At 37.1% G+C, this 26430-nt stretch overlaps 1 long non-coding RNA gene across 2 annotated transcripts in view; it reads left to right on the top strand.

Moving 5' to 3' along the window:
• The window catches only part of LOC119827592, a 142426-nt gene that overhangs the window by 47114 nt on the left and 68882 nt on the right, over positions 1–26430 (top strand). Inside the window, exons 4-5 of one of the 2 annotated variants that reach the window (XR_005287692.1) lie at positions 14354–14457; positions 14536–14679. This is a non-coding gene — a long non-coding RNA (uncharacterized LOC119827592). Of the gene's footprint in view, positions 1–14353; positions 14458–14535; positions 14680–26430 lie in introns of those variants that run through there. The other variant, XR_005287693.1, reaches the window with a different exon arrangement.

Below are 26430 nucleotides of genomic sequence, written 5' to 3'. Positions count from 1 at the left end.
CCTCTAAATTAAGCATGAGTATAGTTACCCCCAAGTCTGTTGAATCTAATTCCACCTGTACCGAAATCCCTAGATCAGTTACTATGAAATAGTTGTTACCTGGTATCAATGGCAGATTGATTCTACAACCCCCTATAAAAAGTAATATCTTTGGATTCTTACTTCGCTTCTATTTTTCATATAAACCATGGCATATTCCTATATATTTATTTCATCTCATGAGGATAATACTGAATAAAATGTAAATGATATATAAGTAATTCTTATTGTGTATTGATTTGGGAGCAATGACAAAAATATTTTTTCACATACACTACATACGCACAATCTAATGCTTTATAATACTGAACTTGCACAAGACTCAAGCAAACAGTGCTCAAAGAGTGTTAGAGAGAGGTTAAGTATCTGTAAAATAGCAAGAGTACACCAAGGCCTACTTATATACTGCATGCTTTAGTGCACAACAAGTTCAAAATTTGCGATTCTAAATTTTCTGGAACTGTGTTATCTTCTCTATGGGGCTGGTTGAATCTGTAAATGCAGAATTCCTGCATACAAAAGACTATTTTATTAACTGTACATGTCATCTGCAGCACTTACTTTTGTGTGTATGGCTTCAAAAGTTTCATATATCCTAACCTTAAGTTCTTATTACCAGATCAACCCTTTGGCTCAGACCTTCATTCACTTTGGAACTTGAAATCCAACCTCCCAACTACTATTAGGTTCTCTGTCTCTGATATTTTCATTCTCTTCATGGCAATTTATATTTTAACCTGTTATTAGTTTTCTATGAATGTTATAATCCATCACTACAAATGGATAATTTTGAGCAACAGAAGTGGATTTTTCCATTCCACTCCATCCTGGAGACCAGAATCCCAACATATAGTCAGCTTTCTGCTGCCGCCAAATCATTGTTGCAGGTTGGCATGTAGATCCATTGATCTTGTTTTCATGTGGACTCCCAGCATGTCTTTATCGTGTCCTCTTCTCATTAAAATTCTTGCCACTGTGTGTAAGACTCTTCCTAATCTAAGTTGATAAATTGAGGTCCCAATTGCATTTCAAAAACTCCTTTACAAAATAATAGGTCTGTGAGAATATACTGCTGAGTGTTTATCACTAAACCTGCTGGAATCATCTTGTCTATTTAACTTGAGAGCTGGGTTCTTTTTTCTGATTTCGATGCATACACCTTTGGGTCCTCACTGCCTGTATCTGATCAGACATTTCTGGGATTGCAATAATCCATCATAATATAAGTTAGGGGACTCGAGCTATGGTTTTAATTTTTCAGTTTTTACTATCAGAAAATGTGATCTTTGATAAATTTAATCACTTTGAGTCTTACTTTTCATGTTGGCTGCAAATATAGAAACCAATTAGGCTTAGCTCAAGGAAAAGGGGAAAAATCATTGTAACGTACAGTATCTTTCCATGAAGCTCAAGGACAAGAATATAGACCATTCCAGGAAGCAATTACATCTTAGAGTTGAGAAGTTTAAGACTCAAAATTTGTGTGTGTTTTTCTTCCAGGAAATCTATGTAATTTTTCCATGCCCCATCCAGATAGGTATTTTTTTTTCTGACAAAAGCTCTAAAATTAATTGTTTTGTCTGTGTGGATAGCATCTTTACATTTTCCTCTACCATTTCTGGCCACTTCTATCTCACCTCTTGCTCTCTATCCACCTACCTACATCTATCTATCTATCTATCTGTCTGTCTGTCTGTCTATCTATCATCTATCCACCTACATCTATATCTATCTATCTATCTATCTATCTATCTATCTATCTATCTATCTATCTATCTATCTATCTATCTGCTATCTATATCTGTCTTCCAAGAGCTTTATTTCTGTATTAGTCTCTGTATTTTTCAATGAGGGAACCAGAGTGATCCCACTGAGATCACATTTGTTTTCTGTAGTCAACCTGCTCTGAACAGAGATGCCATATTACACAAAGGGGCTTTGAGACACAAAGAAGGTAGATTGGAGTAAAGGGAATTGCAGTGAATACAAAGTTTGGAGTTTGTCAGAGTTGCAAAATATGTATCATAATTCTCTTATGGATAATGGAATGGTAGCTCCTCATTTACTTACTTCACAATGTATTTTTCTATTTTTTGATGATCATAGCAGACATCGTGCCTAAGAATATATATCGAATTGTGTCTTATTATGCACTTGAAAGCACTATTTTAAAGTTTACATTACAAAGTTTAAGTTTTGAACAAGTAGCAGACTTGATCTTGATGGGAGAAAGAGGATAATTCATCCAATTGTGAAGTGGATAATGATTTTTTACGGGAGCTCCTAAAGTTTTTTTTTTTTTTTTTAAATCATATCTGCAGTGACAGGAGATTTCTGAAATAGGCATGAAGTAGTGCATATAAGGAAGAAATCAGAGAAACAAGCCATGAGTCGGTCTTGTGTGGGGAGACAGCCCTTCGGTGTTTACACTGATAATATAAGAGCATTGGCAGATTTTTTTGGACATAGAAAACGCTAGATTTAAATGTGATTTCTCAATTATTTACCATATGTTGTTATTTATGAATTGGTCATAAAAACCAGGATAAATGTTTAGTAGTAGAAACTATCTGTTTAAAGACAGCTTACATCAGCTAATGGGAACTCACCGACTCTGACCTGGCAGTGGGGGAACCAGCATAGGACCAAACTAGGCCCTCTGAATGTGGTCACTGTGATATGGCTTGGACAGACTGTGGAACCACTGGCTGTGAGACCAGAATTTATCCCTATTGCTTGTACTGGCTTTTTGGAACCCATTCTCTTTGGAGAGATACCTTGCTCAGCCTAGATATAGTGGGGAGGGCCTCAAAGCAATGTGCTAGACTTTGGCGACTTCCCATGGGAAACCTTACCTTCTCTGAGGAGAGAATGGGGATGCAGCAGTGGGTGGGAAGGTGATTGGAAGTGCGAGGAGGGGAGAGAGTAAGAATTCAGATTGGTATGTAAAAAGAAAAAAATGTTTTTTGTTAAAAAATAAATTTAAAAGATAATAAAAGGATTTAGTCAATGAAGTTCTGATTTTCAGTCAGGAGAATAGAAGAAAAGAGAGAAGTGGGTACATCCTACATATTTTTTTTTGAGGGAAGCCATTAGAATTGTTGCTATTTTCTCTCATATTTCCAAGGTTATGGCAACACTAACAACACTCTCCCATTTTCAGAGCTCTCTCTACCAGAGAAGATTATCAAGATCAGGAAGGCTACCAATTAGAGGGAAAACTTCCATAGTGATCTCCTTGGATCTACACATTCTAGGCCTGAGGGAAATATAAATTCTGTGTTTATGATCATTTTTTGCTTTCTTCTTACTATTTCAAAAACCAAATACTCCATCTTGTCATACTCTCAGAGTAAACATGGTAAAATGCCAAAAGGGTTGACCTAAGTCTTTAATCTATTGGAATATGTGGAAGACATCTTAGGGAACACACGTGAGTCAGCCCTGGTCATTGAAGTAAAACGCTACTATATTTGGGAACAGATGTATACAGTTTCTCAGAGTGTCTTCTGTGTAGAAAATTCCTCATTAACAGCTGCCTGAATATTTGGGGCCCTAGCTGTCTTTCTGTTATTACTGCTAACATCAGACAAATAAGCAGGTGCTCACTAAATGATGGATTAAGGAACACTCTACTGATCATAGCCTTTGGCAATATGGCACCGAGATTCATCTGTCCTATTTTTATGAAGCATCAGCAATTTCTGATTCATACATTGAAAATGGCAGTGTTCCTTGGAGGCAGAAATGCATAATTTTCTCATGGCAGTTGAGAATACCACTACTCTTCTTGTCTTCAGTTACAAACGGACAGATTAGTGTTGGCCATGAGAACAGACTCCCCTTCCAAAGAGAGGGTGTCAGGCAATAAAACAAGGAAAGGGATTTGGGAAAAAATCTCTTCTGCCACATAATCTGATGTCTTGCTATTCCTCTTACGTAGGATACCAGGTCATTAGTCTTTTTAATTATTTCTTTTAATTTTGAGATTATAATACAATTACATCTTTCATCCTTTCCTCTTTATAAATCCTCCCACATACCCTTTCTTGCTCTCTTTAAAATCCATGGTATCTTTTTTCATTAATTGTCGTCATGTGCACATACATATGTTTACACATATGTTTTCTTAAATATAGCCTGCTCTGTGTGCACAATGTTACTCTTATGTATGTTTTCAGTACTGACTATTTGACATTGGATAACCACTTGATGTGCTCTTGATGTGGGATTCCCCTCTGTATGCTGTAAATATGTCTTATTACCATTGGTTAATAAAGAAGATGCTTTGGCCTATAGCAGGGCAGAATAAAGCCAGAATAAAATATTATATATATATATATATATATATATATATATATATATATATATATATATAGAGAGAGAGAGAGAGAGAGAGAGAGAGTAGGTGGAGTCAGATTGATGCCATGTAGCAGCCAAAGGTGAAGGGGAGAAGGATACCAAACCCTTACTGGTAGGTCACAGCCTTGTTGAGATACACAGATTAATAGGAATGGGTTATTTATTTATTTATTTTTGCTTTTTTGAGACAGGGTTTCACTGTAACTTTGGAGCCTGCCCTGGAACCAGATCTTGTAGACCAGGCTGGCCTTGAACTCACAGAGATCCGCCTGCCTCTGACTCCCAAGTGCTGGGATTAAGGGTGCGCGCCACCACTGCCCGGCAGAAATGTGTTAATTTAAGATGTAAGAGTTAGTTAATAAGAAGCCTGTGCTAATAGGACAAACAGTGTTGTAATTAATATAGTTTCTGTGTGATTATTTGGGTCTGGGTGGCCAGAAAATGAACAAGCAGTCTCTGGCTACACTCTTTCCTAGAGATGACTATTTCTCCCACTCCCAACATTCCTTGGTCACCTGTAGTTATCTGTGTGGTGTTAAATCTCATGGTTTTTCTCCTATCAACTTTGACATGTCTGTTTTTGCTGTCCCATTGTTAATAAACAGAATAAATGAAGCCAATGTTGGTGGTGTGGAACAGCTTCTGTCGTAATTGTGAGAGGAGATAAGAGTTATCTTCCTAAATTTCTTCAAATATTTGTTTGTGCATTTCATATATTGTTCTTTTGTCTGAGTATACTCATATTGCTACCCTCCTTAAGAAGGCTTATAAATCCAGTCCACCAAGAAAGACACATCTATCACTTATTATTCCCCTGTCCTGTGTTATTTCATTAAAAATAATGTTTTAATGTGTCTTTTTATGGTCTTTCACCATAAAATTCATGAAAAATAAATTACTTTTCACTTGTTTTACTTGTGTCCTTCAAGGAACAAAATCTAAGTTGGATCTAAGAGTCAAAGGAGTGCAAATATTATTTATTTCAACTATTAGTGGAAATGGGGAAAACGAAACTAAATGGATCACTGGGTCTCACACAGATTCCTCTATAATGTTATTGTCTTAGAAACCATCCTATGACTTCCTGCTAAGCAGTGTTAATCAGTCTGATCAACAGAATGGATCTTGTTCTCGCTTGCGAGCCCATGAGCATAAGTAGTCCAAAACATCCAAGTGACAGTCTAGGTTGTACTCAATCCCACCCTCAATGTGCCCTCTGCCTGGTGTACACCTTTTGGGGACCAGGATGTTCAATGATATCCAGAATAAGCAGAAAGTAACCACAAATCCCTCACAAAATTGCCTAGGGGCAATGAAAAAGATGGTGAGTGGGGTTACTACTGTATTTACACCCCAATTTTTCTTCCTTCTGTGAACAAAACACTGTACAGAAGTCCCCCATCCAGCCCCAACACTGCATTATGGTAGGGAAATATCTTGTTCTGAGAAAGGATTGATTTTGACCTTAGCCTCAGTATATTTATTTTAGAAGGCTATTTCAATACTCTATCTAGAAGGCTGCTTCTGAATTTTATAGTATTTGATCCCACCAGTGGAGCCCATTGTGATGGGCCCATTTCTGCACAACATTTTGCTGCAAAGAGGACATGGCTTCCTTTCCCAGAAATGCTAAAGATAGAGATGGTCAGCACTGAATACAAAGTCTTAAATAATTTTCTGTTCTTATGGGCAAGAATTGTTGGCCATTTCCATTTTATGGGAAAATGTCAGGATGTTACTTAGTTTCTTTGATGAAGAGTGCCATACTTTCTTGAGACCCATTGTTGAATAATCAAAGCTTGGTAAGTGGCAATAATTATCTTGGGGATCATGCATGGAATGTCAAGTCACTTTCTGTAACAAGCTGTTTGAGACAAAAATAACTTGAAAAAAGCAAAAAGAAATATTTTGGCTCCTGGTTTTGGTCTGAAGCTGGTAGACTCTATTGCGTTGGTCCTAGATAAGGTGGAATAGCATGGTGATAAGGCATTCATTTAGGACAGAAAGAAATGAGAGGGGACTCTGCACCAAAATAAGAATTGGAGGTATTAAAATTTTTTAAGAAGGAAGATGGAACATTTTTTTTCTGCTTACTTGATATATCAGTCAAAGGGGTACATCTGGACACTGAACCTCTGAAGCGTAAATGAGAAATTTCTGAGTGCTTAGATTTATGTCTGTTTTCTCTAATATGCGTATCTTACCATATTCTGTAGTATCCCGATGGTCTTATACTCACCTTGTCTTAACAGCATGAGATGATCCACAGGATGGATCAGAATGGTGTTTCATGGAATGGCTTATAGAATGGCAGAGGGAAAGAAATGGAATGTAGCAAGAACATTGAGGAACATGTCCTCCTGCAGAGGCAGAGCATCAAAGGAGCTCCTGCGCCTTTTGTAATGAAGATGCAGACTGATCTATGATGTATATCACTGCAATTGTCACCAAGAATCCAGAGTTCAAAAGCCTGTATATAGAAAGACACTCTCACTACTATCTTTGTCCCCATGTTCAAATCGCCTTTTTCTCTGGTCTGCAACACAGACACTAATTTAGTCAACGTTCTATTGCTGTGAAGAGACACTATGACCATGGCACCTTTTATAAGGGAAGGTTTAATAGGGGCTTGCTTACAGTTCAGAGGTTTAGTCCATTCTCATCACAGCAGCGGTCATGGTGGCCTGCAGGCAGACTAGTGCTTGAGAGTAGCTGACATTTCTATGCCTGGATACACAAGCAGTAAGGGAGAGACAGAGAGAGAGGAAAAGGGAAAGGGAGAGAGAGAGAGAGAGAGAGAGAGAGAGAGAGAGAGAGAGAGAGAGAGAGAGAGAGAGAGAGGAGGGAGGGACTAAGGAAGGGAGGGAGCAAGGGCGGGGTGCTCTGGTTTGAGTTTTTGAAACCACCAAGCCCACCCCCAGTGACACACTTCCTCCAACAAGGCCATCCTTCCTAATCCTTGTCAACTAGCTCTACTCCCTAATGCAAACATTCAAATATAGGGGCCTATGGGGGCCATTCCTATTTAAAGCACCACAGATGCCCATCCCCCTGCTTGTAACATGTTCAGGTGGAGATCAGGTGGTGGCAACTGTGTTTACTGCTGTTATTTACAGTCTGCCCCTGTGCTTGCCAAGTAGATATGACAAAATGGCAGAGACACAGCCTCGGTTTCACTTCCACTCTCAAGAGTCTCACGTGCATGTGTCTGATTGGCTGATCCTCGCTCACAAAGAGCTTTATTTTGAAGGGAATCCGGGAAATACAGATTTTCAGCTTTCCAGACTCTACCCTTCAGAAAGACAAACTGGACAGATGAAGTAGATATTGGGCACAGATCCATGTGTTCCATTTCAACAGTGATTCTTCATCCAATTAAAGACAGGTGTTTTAAAAATGAGTAAGTGCCTGATGATTATGGACATAAATTTCCGTAGCCATGTGTAGTTAATGCTCAACACCTCTTTGGTCTTCCTTCTTAAACTCTTCATAATCTAAGAGAACTACGTTTGCAAATGTAAACGTACAATTAAAATTTTAAGCAAGCGTTTGTAATCACCTTTCCAAGAGTCCAGTTGAAAACAACCTTTGCTTTTCTGTGAAATAACCGCGTAAAGGGTGGATCCCTTAAATACATACTTCCAAGTGTGATTGAGAACTTAAAATGTGGTCACTGTGAATTGAGTTGTGCTGGAAACATAACATAGATGTGGGGTTTTAAAGGGTGTTTTAAAAAATGTAAAATTCCACATGGGTAGTAATATTCCAATGCACAATGAAATGACGATACCTTAAAAATATTGGCCTAAATAAAGAACATTGTTAAAGTCAAATTTTACTTTCTTATATTCATGTATTGAAAATTCCATTGCCATGTGAATAGTTACATATGCGATTTTTATTATATTTCTTTTGAATAACAATATCTTTAATTTTAAAAGGCATAACATTCACCAATGACTAAGCGGTCTAGATTTTGGAGGGGGAATATTGTTGGGAAGGCTGCAGAACAATTCCCCAAATGCTGTCTTCTAAGTTTCTGTCTCCCCCTTGTGAGCACTTCTATTGCGTTGTGAATTTTCTTATCTCCCTGGTCTTAATTTTCCATATTATAGTACAGAGGAGACACTTTTAAAGCTTCATTAAAAACATTATGAGAAGTTCTAAAGAAATATGGCTCTCTGACTTGGATAGCTTTTCTGCTCTGCTCTCTGAGTTATGAGTCTGTGCAATATTCTCTTTTATCCTTGTCTTCACCTCAACACAGAACTCAGCCTCTCACCTCGTCTTCACAATAATCCATACAAGCACAAGTGAGCAACACAGATTCATCTTCAAATCTCTCAGGGAAGAAAGGCGACAAAGGGCTTCCCTCTGCACAGTCAAAGCAAGCACATGAACTCCAATTAGGTATTTCAATCTTCTCCTCCACCATTCTGTTACTAAGTCAATAGGCATTCCACGTCCTTCCTACTCCCCCTCCCCCAATATCTTCCTGCCTCCACTCCCCCAATATCTTCCTGCCTCACCGCCCCCCTTTTTCCCTCTCTAAGATTCTCTCTTGTTAAAATTCCTTATCCCTTCATTAGGCAGAACAATTTAATTGCTGTATTGTGTTACTTGAGCATTTCCTTAGGGTCTCATACTCCAAAGAAAGTAATTCCTTTTGAATAAATATAAAGTCTCCCTGAGAGGAATTTGGGGGAATATGATTTTATTCATTTCATTACACAGAATAAATTGGATAAGTTTGGAAAGTAAAGGTTTTCAGTACTAAGAAATTTGGTAAATATATATAAAAAAAAGAAGACATTTACCACACCCCAAGTCTTTTTAGCATGAGACAGACACCTCATTGTCACGTTGGCTGATGTAGCCTGCCTGGAACTTGTATCTTCCATTCAAAATCTTGTTTATATGAAGGCAGATCTCATTGTGATTTACATCGCTAAGTGCCCTTTATCAGCTTGAAGGGATAGGGCTACTCATATTTTTCTTCTCTACCCTGTTGCATAAAGATCATTAATGATGAGATCCTTAATAATAGTCCCCCTTGAGAACAAGCTTTTTGATAGGTCATAGTTCATGTTGGGAATCTGTGCTAATTTTGGGTACATGAGCTCATTTGTTGGCTCACACTATCAACTCTCCTCTGTCCTCCCAGTTCTCTGAAATTTATCTCTTGTATGTCCCATTTCCTAGCATAATAGCTTCATAAAAATATAACCAATGTAACAGTGTCTTACTTCCATAAATATATCGAAACTACAGCACATTATAAGTATTTTCCATCTATTAGCAAGGTACAGCTCTAAGTGCTTTACATGCAGTTAGTGCATTGTAATTCTTAGTTACAGGAAAGATGGGCATTATTATTTTTAAACCGTAAACTAAGGCTCAAAATATTGAGGAATTGTCCACAAAGGACATGAGACACAAATTCCATCTGTGTGATCTCAGCTTCCTATCTTCCATATGTTTGCTACCTGAAAGTCATAATAAAACATGGGGGTCCTTATTATTAGTGATGATCTAATATTACATCCCAGTTTATAGCTCTACAAATTGATTGCAGATGTCTGAACTAATTAGAGCTAGTCTGACCCCAAGCAAGAATTGCTTAATAGTACATTACATATTCAGGGAGAACCAAGACCCATTGTTAATAATTAGGCTTACCAAGGACTTTAAGTACCTTATTCTTTAATGGCGATCTAAAGGGAACCAATAGACTTTGGGGGCACACTTTCTCAGGGATGGGCAGCACATGAACCAACTTACTAGTAGTTCTTTACTTAAATGATCAGCATTTGACATAAACTTTTAGTGGCAGAAGAAAGTATGTATGAAATAAAACTTAAGATGAATAAGATATAAAAGGATAAGTTTTGGAGAGTGTCAGCCTTGTCAGGGACAGAGGCAGGCAGCACAGGTCCACACACCAACATCAGCAACCTGAAGAGTTCCACTAGACTTTTAGGGACCTTGACAGAGGCCAAATTAAGACTTGTGGCTTCAACACAGAAAAGATTTTAGAAAATGTAGTGATTTGGATGAGAATTTTCCTGATACAGTCAGATGTTTGAATACTTGGTCCCTAGTTGGTAGCACTGCTTGTGTAGGTTTAGGTTGTGGCCTTACTGGTGGAGTATGCTACCAGTGATAGGCTTAGAAGTTTCAAAGACGTGGGTCATTCCCAGCTTATTCTCCCTGCTTGTGCTTTCTGTTCAAGCTGTGCACTTTCAGGTTCCTCCTCAGCCACCATGAACTTATCCTTCTGGGGCTGTTTAAGACCAAACCACTTTTTTCTTCTTTAAGTTTCTTTGGCCACAGTGTTTTATCACAGCAGTAGAAAAGTGCCTAACAGAGTAGCAGTCAGTAGCAGAGCTGGGATTTAAGGAATGTATTGTATGGGTCATGGAAACAGCTCGCTGGACAGAAGAATTTGCTCCGCAAGCATGAGAACCTGAGGTCAGACCTCTTGTCACTCATGTACAAAGCTGGCATGGCAGCACTTGTGTCTAAAGTCTAGAGATGGGAGGAAAGTCTGTAGAGGCAGGAGGAGCATTGGGGCTTCCTGGCTGCCAGCCTAGGCTCCAGGCTCACTATGAAACCCAGGCTCAAAGGAGTGAGGTGTAGAGTATAGAGCACGGCACCCTCTGTCCTCTGGTTTCAGAATTCATAGACATGCACAACTGCACACATGCATATGTAAACACACACACACACACACACACACACACACACACACACTTGTACTTGAATATAGGCTTAATCACTAGGTTTAGAACAGTGAAAAACATTCATGGAGAAAGATAAGACACCTGCAAGCATAGATTTGGGCTTCCCTAAACGATAGTCACACTTTATGGATTTTCCCCCCCATACCAGCCATATACAGGATTTTTGTGGGATTTAAAGAAGCTATTATTTAAAGGGCTATTAAGAAACCTAGATGGGATCAAGTGGTTCCTGTGGGGCACCAGACAGGATTAAAATTGATAAGATAAAATCTGGGACACAAGAAGGTAAGATATTCTTATTATAAATAAATAAAATTTAATGGATTTTGCTTCTTTATTATTTTTGAGGTTATAATAATCATTTTGTTTCCACTTTCTTCTCTCCTAACACTCCCATATGCCCCCTGTTCTCTTTAAAATTCATAGTCTTTCTTTTAATTGTTGCTGCATGCATATATGCATATGTATATACACATATATTCCTAAACATAACTCACTCATTCTAAATAATGTCATTTACATGCACATTCTCCAGGTGGTATTGGACAGCTATTTGGTCATCTCTGAAGACTATTTCTCACACTCTCAGCATTTCTTAGGGTTTTTTTTTAATTCTTTCTGTATGGTTGAGAATTTGTGGGCTTTTCCCTGTCAACTTTGGCATGTCTATTGTTAGATTTGTTCAGCTCATCTTTAGGAAGTTTGAGATGCTTCGGTAAATTTTGGGGGAAGGAATGAGTTCCTGCCCAGTACATATGCATTCAGGTCTTAAGCACAGTTCATTGCAAATTTAATATTTCTTGTAATTGGATTTTCATTTGGGTCACTGGCTCACAAATAATGGCACAGAGATTTATTATTAAATATAAAAACTTGGCCTTAGCTTAAATTTTTCCCAACTAGCACTTAAAACTTAATTAATCTGTTTCTATTAATCTGTGTGTTCTGTCATGTGGCTCGGTTACCTCTTTTTTGTATGATATGGTTTGTTCTGCATTTTGCTGGTATTCCTGCCTCTTTTCCTTCTAGAGTTCTCTCTGTCCTTAGAAGTCCCTCCTATTCTCTCCTGCCTAGCTATTGGGTCATTTAGCTGTCTATTAAACCAATCAGAAGACACCTTATGCAGAGATACACCTTTACAGTGCAAACAAATACTTCAAAGCAATCTCTCTCTCATCTATCTATTATTCTATCATCTATCTATCTATCTATCTATCTATCTATCTATCTATCTATCATCTATCTATCTATCTATCTATCTATCTATCATCTATCTATCTATCATCTATCTATCTATCTATCTATCTATCTATCTATCTATCTATCTATCTATCATCTATCTATCTATCATCTATCTATCTATCATTTATCTATCTATCATCTAATCTATCTATCTATCATCTATCTATCTATCTATCTATCTATCTATCTATCTATCTATCTATCATATTTCTTTCTTTCTACCTATCATTTCTGTATAATATATATATATTATATATTATATAATATATATATATTATACAAATATATATAATATATTATATAAAATAGTGATTACAACAACCTAAAGAGGGATCACTATCAAGAGAAAAAACACAATTGACAATCAAAAAAACCCTACATCCTTTGAGGCATGTTCTAAGGCTAACCCAGACAAACTTCTCTTCCCCTAAGAATTTCCAGATACTCCTGCCTGGGTGTCGCGGACGTATCTGTGGTACGGTACTGATAGTTAAGTTGCAGTGCCTTCTACAAATGTGTCTTGTGCATTTCATGAGGTTGCTTGGCTTTTCTATGTTTTCAGTTGTGGTTTGTGACCTGTCTCCACTGTGTATAAAACAGACATCTACAGAACGGAGCAAGACATGTTTTTGTTGTTGTTCTGTTTTGATGTTGGTTGTTCTTTGCAGTGGTTACTAGAAAAAATCATAATGTAAAGGGAAAAGCTTGAGTTTTAGAGCAGCAAAATCCATATATTCAAACACTGGAATCATTTACAAAAAGTATGTCTTTCTCAATGAATTATATTTATCACTAATTCTAAAGCATTGCATGAAATGCTACAAACCCCAAAGCACATAAGAGTCAGACAAACACACCAAATAGTAAATAAAGGACAAGAATGTAGCACGACACGGTGTTCATTGTAATTGGAACTTTTTATTGTGTGATGAGAGAAAGCTTCTCCTTTCACTGCCCAGCTACACAACTGTAATAGAATTGTCTTGTGAGTAACAAGGTAGAAGCAGCCAGGCTCTCATCTGGGCGAACTTTGTTGGGTATAACAACTTTTTCTCCCTGTAGAAGTCCAGTTAGTAAGTATGTAAACCTTATCATTCTGTGTGTTCTCAGTCTGCACCATTAAGCTCTGAAACTGTTGAGAAAAAGCTAGAGACAGTAAGCTAGAGACAGTATGCAATGGAATTTGGGCGGCCATGTGCTATAAAGCCCAGTGTACACAGCCAGGCAGGGGTGATGGATCAGACTTGATTTATAGGTTGCCATTGCCTGTTCTGGGTTTGGAGGAAGCTTGACAGGCAGACAGTGTGGTAAGTTGAAAAGTCAAAACTGGATTTAGATTTTGAATTATTGCAACAGAGAAAGAGAGTGTGGCTTGAGGGTCTGAATCATGATCGTGACAGGAGAAGAGGCTGGAGTCAGAGGGAAGAAGCATGTCAGGCATCCTATTGCTTGTGAAATTGACTGAAGGTTTTAACCTGAGGTATGTGTGCAACATTCAGAGCTTTACAAAAATATGCCAAACATAGTCCATGTAAATACACGGGGCAAAGAGATGTATGAGGACAAGGTCATGCAAATATTCAGAATGGAGCCTGGTAAAGTAGCTCACACAGATCAGGGGACTGAGGCAGGATGATTATCATGAGCCCAGTGTACATAATGAGTTCCAAACCAACCTAGGATAAGAGTGAGATCATGTTTAAAAAGTGTTCAAAATAACGGAAATGGTGTTAGCAAAGTGTATCGGGTAAAACAGGTCTTGATACCCTGTTTCCACCCCTCGCTGGTGACATCACTCTGGCTGAATTACAGTGGATGGATTAGGAGTGTGGCTTCTGCCCTTGCTTTTGCTCTCTCTTCATTATGTCTTTGTTTTGTGATTTCAAAACAACTTTAAAATTAAACTCTAAAATTATACCAGTTTTTTCCCACTGAATGATTTATTCTCATTTCTTCCACAATTTTAGCTAATGTAATTACCAGTGGGAGCTGTATTTTTGAAAACATACTTGCATCAGATTGATCACCGACAGGCTAGCTACAGAGTGTCAATCAAGTACCTTTCAAACCGGTAAGTCCGAGTGACTCATATGTACCGTAAGGTCTTTTCAGTAGCTCATCCCCATGTCTCACGTCCACTGATTCACAGCAGGGCCCGACTGAAGAGCAGTACCAGTATTGAGAGGCTGAAAGACAAGGGAGACAGAAGCTGAACTCTGGTAACGCAGTGGACAAGAAGCAAAGAGTGATGTTTCCTTTGCAAACCACATTTACTGCAGGAAAAACAATACCTTTATTTTCTTTACATGCCTTAGTTTAAAGAAATGTTCTAATTATTAGAAAATAAATTTTTATCATATAATCATGACTGTCTGCTTTGGTTCTGCATATCCCTGTTCCTGAGTGCACATTTTATTAGAAGTTCATCCTAAGGGGAAGCATCAGAAAAGCCTTGATCTAACACCTTATAGCAAGCAGCTCAAATACCTGAATCTCATAATGTCACTTGCTCTTCTCTCCTGGCTACATGAGCTACCAGTAAATAACCAAAGCCAGTGAACTTCATAGCAAAAAAAAAGTGACTGAAAGTAATTGGAATGATCCAAAAGGGGAAAAAAGAACACAGTTATTTAAAGAGGATTTGGGACAAAAGGAGAAGGATTAACACAGAATTATGTTCATCACCCAGATGCAGACTTATTGAACCAATGTTGTACAGGGTGGGAACTTTGCAGGCAGAGCATGTGTGTGCAAATGAAGAGGTTAATAGTAAATCAGTTTCATATTCAGATAATCCATATATTAAAAATCTGTGAGTGACTAAGTAAATATAGATACACTCATGGAGGAATATTTGCATATGCTAACTATGTTATGAATCTGTAGTACTGTTAAAAATCTTTGGGCATGTTAACAAATTGTAACCTTTCTATGCCATCTCAATTCTAGTAGAAGAAAAAAACGGATCATATAAACATACTTAGGAAGTTCATATAGATTTTAATAATTTATGAATCCTTTCCAGCATGGTTTATTTTATGCTAAATTTTCTAATGTAAAATTTTATTGTTTTATTTTTCTCAAACCCTGGAAAATAGAAAAGATTTTTCTCCTTTATTCCAAAGATAAAGTAACATGAGGTCAATAGGTGCTGTGAGCAGAGAATACAAGAACAACTGCTAACCAAGTGTAACCATTAACAAAACCTTCACTACATTCAATCAATTTAATACATGGAGTGAAAGAAAGCTCTTGGCTTCTTTCAGTTAGCTCTTGTTTGCCCGACATACTTCCCTCCTGCTCTTTACTCGATGGCGGCTCATGAATTTCCTGATCCAGTCCTCAGTCGTTTTTCTTTTGACTTGCAGAACTATCACTCAGGATCCATGTTTCCTCTATGTTGTCTTGCCCAAGTTTCTAATTTTCTATGGAGCATTTCCACTTAAAGTTTTAATCATCCCAAACTCAAGTTCACAACACAGCCTACTCTTGTTTCATAGCTATATGAATCATTTGTGCTTTTTGCCCTCAAGATGGTGAGTGATCAGTCATTTCTCCTGCTTCCTCCTATGCCATTTTTAATGCCAACAGAGCTCTGAGTTAACTTTTATTATAGCCTTTACTCAAGCCCCTGTAGATGGAGTGGAGGGCTGCGTCCCACCACCCGGCTAGCTTTATGCCCGAAATAATAACACACAAATTGTATTCTTTTAAACACAGCGTGGCCCATTAGTTTCAGCTTCTTATTAGCTAATCAACGCATATTTAGTAATCCGTGTAGCACCACAAGGTGGTCGCTTACCAGGAGAGATCTTAACCTGCATCCATCTCAGAGAGGAGAGGCATGGCGACTGCCTGAAGTGTCTGCCTCATTGCCTTCTACCCAGCATTTTGTTCTGTTTATTCTGCCTACCTAATTTTTTGTTCTATTAAAGGGCCGAGGCAGTTTTTTTATTAACCAATGAAATTAACACATAGACACTCCTCCATCATTTCCCCCTTTTCTGTTTAAACAAAAAAGAAAGACTTTAACTTTAACATAGTAAAATTACATATAACAAAAACAGTTATCAAGCAAGAATTACAGTTTCAATATTTAGATCTATTTTATCTTTCATCTTAATTAAGGAAAGCTATAACTATTTATTTTTTTAACTCCATCAAAGATTCCAGAAGGATATAATACTACCTAAGTAAACAAGAAATATGCAACTTTCAAACTCTAGAAATTACAGAGACAACTCGCTGCCTGGACAGTCACCCAAAGTTCCTCTGTACTGTTGGGGAATCCATCTTCGGCCTTCAGGCCCATAGTGTCCAGTAGACATTTCCATGAAGCAGGAAATTCCAAAGACAGTTCAGTCACTATCTGCTGTGTCCTGCAGAATGTCTCACAGACTCTTAGGAATCAGGAACCCCGAAAGACCATCTCACCTTTAGGCAAGTTCAGCAGTCCTCTCTTTGCGGGTTCTTTGTGTCCAGTTTCTGCAACAGTCCAGGCAAGAGCAGTTTCTTGCCCAAATGGCTATCAAACTCCATAAGGAGGCTCTTCGATGCCTATCCTCCTCTTGAAGTAGATTGGTGCTGCCAGGAGCAGACATGTCTCATTGTCATGAAAAACCCTAAGTTATTAAAACATTAAATGCCATATTCTGCAGTCTTTGAAAGATATGAAGAATGCCTATCTGAAATATATCTATGCACATCTAGAAAATCTAACTAACATGACTACAAGCTTGACTATTATCGATGATTATCCATTAACAACCTATATTTCCTAATTATGCATTACAGTTTTTAAAATGAACTATACAATCAAAATACCTTAATCAATATCAGAAATACATATACATATAAAAAATTGACCTTAAAATCCACGCCAATGTAAATTATTCATATCTATATCAAGCCCCCTCTTATTCCAAGGGGTAGCTCTGCATCCCAAACCTCATTCCATCCCATGAAGCTCTGTTCAAACTATTATTTTTTTCTACATTTCGCACTCACTAACTTGCACGCTTGCTCATGCCTGTGTGTATATGTGTGCATGTGGACCACGTGTGCACATGCATGAACACACACCACACACACACACACACACACACAAACACAAACGGACATACCACATGAGCTGATGTCTTTTCTATATTAACTATGCATTTGTTATTTTTCTGTGACTGCACATTTTCACTCCAAGGTGCAATAGTAACACCAGCATGAATTTCTTTCCTTATTCACAATTTCAGTTAGAAGATTCATTCTTACTGCAGATCTTAGCAACTTCAGATTTCACGTTTTTCCTTCCTCATTTAGAAACTTCCATCTCTTTACTTAATTGAAACTCTTTATGGTGTCTCTGTGTCATATCTGCATTGATAGCATAGAATATTTGTGTGTGTGTGTGTGTGTGTGTGTGTGTGTGTTTGAGACCTATATGAAGAATATGGTTATTTAAGCATGAAAACTGAATATATCCACAGTGGATCCAAGAATGGAGATAACAACAAAGTGAATATTAAAGGACTAGGCATAAAGCATGGATACACTGGACAAAGGGGTAACTCAAGTCCCAGACAGGATAAGTGAGAATGGGCACACAGTATCATCAAGTCACCCAAAATAGATGAGGCTGCTGTACTTCCATATCCACAGATTTGTTAGGTTCAGAGGACCCCAGGAGCCATTTATGTGAGAACACTTCAGGGAAGAATTTCTGTAGGAGAGAAAGGCTAAAGAATGGAGGTGGAGAAGCAAAACTTGTTTTTTTTTTCTTTCCAATTGTAATGTCTAGAAGATAGCCGCAGGATAACTAGGCATCCTGAGGGCTCTGTCACAATAAGCACATACATCTCTGCTCCTGTGGAGTGGAGAGTAACTAGCCTCGGGGATGGTGCATCTTTTTTTTTTTTTTTTTGAGAAGACTGTAAAGACAAGAGAAGCCAGGAATGAAATGGCTTGTTGCTAAAATTCCTAGAAATAAGTGAATAAGGGAAAGATAAATGTGAGGGGACCAACACCATTCAATACAGAGGCACAAAGGAAAGGGAATCTTAGGAGAAACACCATATTCCTGAATAGGACAAGTTCATTGTACAAAAATATGCATTGCTGATTTTTTTTCTTTTTGGTTTTTTGAGACAGGGTTTCCCTGTGTAACAGTCCTAGACTTGTAGATCAGGCTGGCCTTGAACTCACAGAGATCTATCTGCCTTTCCCCACCAACTGCTGTGACTAAAGGTGTACCACCTGTCTGCATTGATGATTTTGATGAAACTGCACAGACAATTAAGTTGAGAAGATTATAAAGTTGTAAACAGAGGCTAATTGTTTGTTTCCTGGCCACCCAGACGCAAACAATCACACAGAAGCTATATTAATTATGACACTGTTTGGCTTATTAGCTGAGGCTTCTTATTAACCTATTCATATCTTAAAATAACTCATTTCTATTAATCTGTGTATCACCACAAGGTTGTGGATTACCGGAAAGGTCCCTGGAAGCAGTGTCTTTCTCCTTCAGCAGCTAAATGGTATCTCTCGTTGACTCCACCTACTCTGTGTCTCTGTCTTGTGCAGCCTGGCTATATTATAGCGTGTCATAGGCAGAAGCAGCTTCTTTACTAACCAATAATAAAAAAACATATTCATAACTTACAGAGGGGACTCCCACAGAAGTAAGTCATTAAAAAATAAACAAAGACTGTAAAGAAACAGAGTAAGACAGTCATAGATTAAAAGGAGTGAAGAAAAATAAGCCATATAAAGATGGAAAATTCACAAAGAGTCTGGATTATGCATACTATTGTGTTTTCTTTGAATTTTTTGACTGTGAATGAGCTAAGTACAGAGAGACATTTCATTGTACAGACTGTTAAATTAAACCAGAATATATACTCTAAAGGTACCTTGACTTCAAAATTTGGGTGTAAGGATTTGTTGCTTTGGAAAAGAGGTTCTTCTTTTGTTTCCACAGACAATGAGGACTTGTGGAATCCTTCCAGACTAATGTGGCTTGATGTACCAAGATCCCCAAAAGGTTCCCGTGAACACCCCCCAAAAATCACTTTGCTCAATAAACAGCAGGAAACAGTTTAGAGAGAACTACACACAAAATCCCTAAATGATTGTTTACAAATGTTTGTTTACATTTAAAGGGGATATGCTATAGATATTTCTATTGGTATGTATCTTGCTATATTGATACAAATTTAAGGCCAATTTTGTTATATGTATACATCTGCTCTTGATTATGATATTGTGTTTGTGCAGTTCATTTAGAAATGTAATATATAATGAAGAAATATAAGTTAATAGATAATCATCTATAATAGTCAAGCTTGTAGTCATGTTAGTTAGGTTTTCTAAATATATAGAGATATATTTCAGTAAGGTGGGTGTTCTTCAAATCTTTCAAAAACTTTCAGAATATGGCACTTGAGATGTCTAAGAAGTTAGAATTTTCCATTACAGTGAGACACATCTGCTCCTGGTAGCTCCAATCTGCTTCGAGAGGAAGATGGGCATCGAAGAGGTTCATTATAGAGTTTGCTAGTCATTTGGGCAAGAAACTGCTCTTGCCTGAACTGCTTGGTGTTATGCTGTATGAACTGGACATGCATGAGATGACTACTGAACTTGCCGAAAGGTGAGACAGTCCTTCAGGGTTCCTGCTTCATGAAAGAATCTGCCAGACATTTTGCAGGGCACAGAAGAAACTGACTGACAAACTGTCAATGTAGGCAGAACTGTCTCTGAAATTTTCTGCTTCATGGAAAAGTCTGCCAAATACTATGGGCCTATAGGCTGAAGATGGATGCCCCAATGTTACAGAAGAACTTTGAGTGACTGTCCAGGTAAGAAGATGTCTCTATCAATCCTAGAGTTTTGGAAATTGCTTACAATACACTTCTTGTTTACTTAGACAATATGATATCCTTCTGGAGACTTTGATGGAGTTGAATCTGTAATTATAGTTACAGTTTTCCTTAGTTATGACAAAAGACAAAGTAGATATAAATATTATAACTGTAATTTTTGCTTGATAGCTTTTTGTGTTATATGTTATTTTACTATGTTAAACTTAAAACCTTTCATTTTCCTTTTTATTTAAACAGAAAAGGGGAGATGATATGGGATTCTTCTCTGTATGCTATGATTACCATTAATGAATAATCACAGTGCTAGACCTATATCAGGGCAAAGTAGAACTAGGTGGGGGAAACTGAGCTGAACGCTGGGAGAAAGGAGGCAGAGTCAAAGAGAAGCCATATAGCCCTGCCAGATACAGACAAGCCACAGCCTTGTGGTGATATACAGATTAATGGAGATGGGTTAAATTGATATGTAAGAGCTAGCCAATAAGATGCTAGAGCTAATAGGCCAAGCAGTGATATAATTAAATCAGTTTTTTCTGTGGTTATTTTGGGTCTGAGTGGCCAGAATGAGCAAGCAGCTTTCTACTACATCGCATCATAAAGTTTCAATAAGAATTCTTTGATGAGCAGATACCTGTATGTTGACAATAAACTGTAATTAAAATTAATATTAAATTATCATCTATGTATTGTTTACTATAAAATTTTCCAAAACTAGAATTTAGAATTTTTTTGGAATTAAAAACAAAAGCATAACCAGAAAGGGAAAATTGACCCTCCCTCCATCAAAATTGAAATTTTTATTTTGTGAAAACAATTATAAGGAGAATACAAATCTATAATTAGACTAGAATAAAAATATTTTCAAATTACATATTTGAAAATGGGCTTGTATAGAAAATAGGTAAAGGATTCTCAAAATTTGAAACTAGAAAGACAATCCAGTTAAAGATTATAAATATTTGAATAGATAATCCACCTCAGAGACACAAGAATAAACACATGAAAATCCTTTCACTTATTACCCTTTAGAGAAGGATTAAGCTAAATTTCTGTAGATAACTATATACACACGTGAAAAGCTAAATTAAAAATATATGAGGGAAGCTGGATGGTGGTGGCACATGCCTTTAATTCTAGCACTCTGTGAGTTCATGGCCAGCCTAGTCTATAGAACTTCCGGAACAGCCAAGGATATACAAAGAAACCCTGTCTCAAAGAAACTTAAAAAGAAATAGTTACAAGAAATGGTGCAGATAAACTAGAATTCTCATTTTTTCCCCCATGGAAAATGGTGTATTCAATCCAGAAAACAGTTGATAGCTTCCTGTGAAGTTAAATCTATGGTCAATATTTGACTTAGCCACATTGTTTCTTGTTATTTATTTAACCAAACGAATTAAAACTGATGTCTACAGAATCTCTGGTAGATTGCTTATAGCAGCTCTATTCCTAGCTGCCCCCCAAATAAAGACAATGCATAGCTCTTTCAGTGGGTTAGAAGACAAAAGAGTTTCATTCATATAAAGAGTGCCAAGGGATATTTAAAATGGACAAATGATTGATGTTCTCAGCAGGTGGCATGCGTATCTCTATTCTTAAACTGAGTGTAAGAAGTGAGCTTCCAAGAAAACATGCTCTGTGATTTCACTTTTGATATTTCTGAGAAGACTATGAATAGGGTAGCTTCAGCAGGCCACAGTCTTTTAGTGTCCTTAGAAGTCTACCATGATTAGCAACAAGGCACGTTTCCCACCCTCCAGGCAGTCCAACCCTCACTTAGCAGTACTGAAGACACCTGAATAGAAACTAAATAGGATACCTGGATCTCTGCCTACCGGAACCAAGGAGGCATATCCTGTGCCTTATATCATAAGAAAGAAAAGCTGCCTAAACCAGAACACGTAAACATGACTCCGATTCTCACAGCCTGACACAAAATATCCTTGTTTTAACGAGACTTAAATGTGTTTGATTTAGAACCAGGATGCTTTCAAAGTGCATGATGAGAGCTCGAAAGGGCGCCAATTCCAAGAAGGCACCTATGTGAGAACAGGCCCTCAGAGGGTTTAAAGCAGCCACAAGCTGGAAGGTCATGAGCAGCACTGAGCAAGCACGCTTTACATGTCCTAAGGAAGCAGAGGGTCGAGAGAAAAGGGGATGGTAGATGGCAGATCCAGATGCGCAGTCTAGAGCTGGGTAATCTTCACTGTATGGATGCAACATAGACGGGGGGGGGGGCAGCTAAAAATAAGTGAATGGAAGAAAGAGCTTGGAAAATAAATAGAAGAAGCAGAACGGAGAGCTGAAAAAAATATATATAAGTGTGTCCCATTTCTTTTTGGCAAAATCTAAGAAGCTAAAAAAAAAAAAAATCCATTTTAACAAATAGTCCTGGGATACTAGAGATTTGCTGGCAACAGAAACTAAGTCTCACTTCTTAAATAAAAGAGTCATAATGAGACACGGATGCAAATACAAGACACACAGCTACAAACTTTTAGAAAAAATATGAGAGAAAAATTTTAGGCTCTTATTTTAGAAACAGTTCTTTGGATGACAGTAAAAATATGGTTCATACAGGGGAGACAATAAATTTGACTCTAGCAAAATTAAGACTTGACTTTATGGAAAACCCTGTAAAGTGGATGAAAAGGGAATATTTAGACTGAGAAAATGCATACCAGCATTTTAGAAAAGGGAATATTTAGACTGGGAAAATGAGGACCAGCATCTAAACAGTATAAATTATTCTTAGGAACTGGCCTTATGGAGCACACTTGTAACCGCAGATAGTAAGACACAGAAGCAGGAGGATCAGGAATTCAAGGCCAGTGGTGGCTACATTAGAAGATGTATCAAAAATGATGTATGTGTGTGGGTTCTAAAACTTAAAAATAAATTTGAATTCGCATTAGGTTTGGTGACCTAATTAAATACTTGGATAAAGAGTATATTCATATGGCAAATAGGTACAAGAAAGGATACTGGACTTTGATTGTAATAGAAAAAAGAATGAAATTATGATATCATTATGTATCCATCACGATAGGAACCTGTGCAACACCAAGTGTGAAGGAGGAGTTGGTCAAGTTGGGCTTATAAACACTGGTGAAGGCAATGTAAAATTTCTAAGCTGCCTTAAGAGAATAACTTTTTATGTTTTACTAAAAACCAAAAACACAACTATGCTATGACCTAGCACTTTAACTTTTGTTGCATTTATAGCAGAGAATTGAAAACATTTCATTTTAAAATCTGTCTATTAATATATGCAATAGCTTTGCCCATAATGACTCAAAACTAGGATCAATTTATACATTCTTTAATGAGTGAAAGGTTAAACTAACTGTTGCATAAGAATAACATAGAATACTATTTAGCAATTAAAAGGAACACACTATTGATTTATATAACAAACTACATTAATCTTTACAGAATTATACTAAAAATGGCTAAAGGGTTTTATATTTTGTTTACACAACATTCTAGAAATGATATAATTATAGAAAGTGGGAAGAGACTAATATTTTTCATGGGCTAAAAGGGTATGGATGAGGATGAAAGTGAGTGTGGCTTAAAATGTTGAACATAAAGGATCCTTCTGGTGCTAGGTATGTGTTTCAGTTGACTACCGAAATAAATGTCAATGTTCTGGTTGAGATACCACACAATAATTTTCTAGATGCTTCTACGTGTGTGTGGTAAGGCAAAGCTTTCACAGGATCCCTCCGTATTTTCTTCATTACTTTTTACAAGGGCTTATGAAGCTGTTGTTATCTCAACAAAAAGATTAACTCTAAGAAAGGTGTGAGCTATACTGTTTTCTAACCTCCAATTTCAACATAAAGTTTCCTTAGGAAAAAAAAAGTGAGGTCAATAAAGTATAATTTTATAAAAAGTGAAACTTTCAATTAAGCTAATAATTAGTCATAAGGTTAAGACTATTCTGACAACACCAAAGACTGCTTTTTTTCAACTGTTGCGAAAAAAGGAATTCCTTTGTTTTATTTTACCTTGTTTGATATGAAACATAATAATTTAGGGAAAGCCCAAAGAGACATTTAACTTTATACAGAAATACTACCAATTAAAATGTAACATATAAAATCATGAGGCATATTTTTTAGTCTATTACATTTGTCAAATTAGTAGACAGCTTAAATATTAAGAAGATAGTTTCTAAAATAACATAGACTACTTTGGCTATGTTCATTCAAAAACTAAGATCTACTGCTTTTAAAGTAAAAGGTTGATGTCTTTATTTATTTCTTTGTCCCACTGTTTTATACATACAGAAAATATTTATGCCTAGCACTGTGAAGCAGAATTTATGAAAAATGTCATGCATAGTTTGTTAAAATATTTATTAATTCTATGAATCATCACCAGTTTACAAAACCATTTTAAAAATTAAAAGGCAATGAATGGTCTGATCTCATGTTCTTTGCCAATGCTCCTGGTTAATCAATGGAAGGAGTTTTTAATCACTATATTTAGCTCAATATTGTTAGATTTTTAATTTTTATTGCTTTTGTGAGAATGACTAGATTTCATTGTATTTTTAATTAGCTATTTTCCCAAGTGTTTATTTCTAAACTGTCTCTTACCCATAAATATTTCTACTATAATACAGTTTCTTTCATGATACATTTCTTCCTAAGTCTAATTTTTATAAATTCCTTATGCAATCTTGGTGTCAATAATTTACTGTTTGTGTTACAGCACTCTTAGCCCCATTTGTGGCTTGCCAAGGTTTTAAGAAGTGTCTTTGAATTTTATAGACATTTAGAATTCAAACTAAACAAAAGTCATGAGTCTTCTCATAAAAATATTTTTCCTGCCAAGTAGTCAGTATTGAATACTCAGACACCTAATTACTGTGCAATTTGCTTTGATTTCTTAATAATGAGTCTTTAAAGCAAAAGACGGAGAGCGCCTGTCATTCTGTTGAGTCAACTTGGATTTCTTCTCAGCTACATGTACTGATTTTTATAGCAACATGCATTCATTTATTTATTATTCAAAACATGTTCTCACTAGGTAGTCTAGGCTGGTATAAATGTCAATGTTAATGTAACCTATGTATCAGTTTTCTATAAAAGAATTCATCATAAACATTTTGAATTGCTATTTTATTATTTTTGTGTATTTGCAATTTTTAAAATTCAACTTCTACCTTCTTATTGTTAGTATTTCAGAAGCATCTGGCTTTTTATGTTTTGGTCTTATATTTTGTACTTTCCCCATATTTGCTTGCTGATTTTAGAAATTCCTTGTGGATGTGCTAAGTAAACAGTCATGTCAATCAGGAACAAAACTATGGCCTGCCCCTATTCCTGCTTTTTTCCTTGTCTTACTTCACCATCCAGGCCTTTCAGGAACATGCTACTTCCTTGCTCATGATCGTAGATGGGACATGACCTTTTTCTCAGCATTAAATATGATGCCAGGCGAAGGCTTTACATTTTTTAAAAATAAAGTTGAGAAAGTTCTTTCTATTCTAATGTGGTGAAAAATTGAATAATGATGTTGGTTTAGTTAAGGGATTCTCCTGCATTAGTTGATAAGATCATGACTTTTCTTCATGTTTCTCTTTGTTTACTGCAAAAGGATCTCATGCAGCCAAGGCTGCCCTTCAACTAGTACAGCAGAGGCTGATCTTGAACACCTAATCCTTATACCTCCTCCTTCCAAGTGTTGATAATGCAGGGCCATGCTCCTGCCCTCAGGTTTTTAAAGGGGCTTGTAACTGCATGGTTCTGGTTGGCCTGGGACTTCAGGTTCTCCTCTTGTTGCTTGCTGAGTGCTGAGATAAGAGATTATGAGCTGCTAGGCTTGGCTGAAGTTTCTTCTTTAGGTGTAGAAGGAGCTGCAGGTAGCCTGCTTTCGTCCCGCCCAGCTCCCGGTCGCCTGGCTAGCTTATACCCCGAAATAACAACACACAAACTTTATTCATTTAAACACTACCTGGCCCATTAGATCTAGCTCTTACTGACTAATTCTCACATCTTGTTTAACCCATTTCTAATAATCTGTGTAGCACCACAAGGTGGTGGTTTATCAGGAAAGATTCTGCATGTCTGACCTGGTGGCTGGCTTCATGGTGACTCTCCCAGAGAGGAGAGGCATGGCGATTGACTAACTTCCCTTCTTCCCAGCATTCTGTT

This window comes from Arvicola amphibius, chromosome 12, assembly GCF_903992535.2.
Source record: "Arvicola amphibius chromosome 12, mArvAmp1.2, whole genome shotgun sequence".
Taxonomy (NCBI): domain Eukaryota; kingdom Metazoa; phylum Chordata; class Mammalia; order Rodentia; family Cricetidae; genus Arvicola; species Arvicola amphibius.
This window is presented reverse-complemented; position numbering and strand designations above follow the sequence as displayed.